Here is a 446-nt window from a genome sequence, read left to right as displayed (position 1 = left end):
TGTAGGTGCAGTCCTGTGTGTTTTTAGTTACTGATTTGAGCAGTTCTAGAAATAAAGTCAGGTCTATAACTACATTTCATATTTTGAAGACCTAAGAAAAAAATGTTTCCACTGGAGAATGGCTATAGCATCTCATAGAAATAATTAAAAATGGATCTTTTTGAATACTGTTTATATTACTCTGTATATGATAAATGAGATGGATGAAAATGGCAATGGGATTTTATTCTGTCATCACACCAACAGTTGCTTGTATATTTTCTGCATATTAGTCTTTAGTAGGGCAAGCAGATCTATTTGTTGTTGACTATTTGCAATTTGTACAAGTCCTATCTATACTGATTTAATAAAGTAGTGATCATCTCATTTTGATTGTATGGCTGACTATGCTTTGAGACATTTTCATATGGTGAAACACAGTGAGTCTAACTTTATTAGTTAATTTC

The sequence above is a fragment of the Apodemus sylvaticus genome, chromosome X (genome assembly GCF_947179515.1).
Source record: "Apodemus sylvaticus chromosome X, mApoSyl1.1, whole genome shotgun sequence".
NCBI lineage: Eukaryota > Metazoa > Chordata > Mammalia > Rodentia > Muridae > Apodemus > Apodemus sylvaticus.
Note: the sequence above shows the minus strand (reverse complement) of the source record.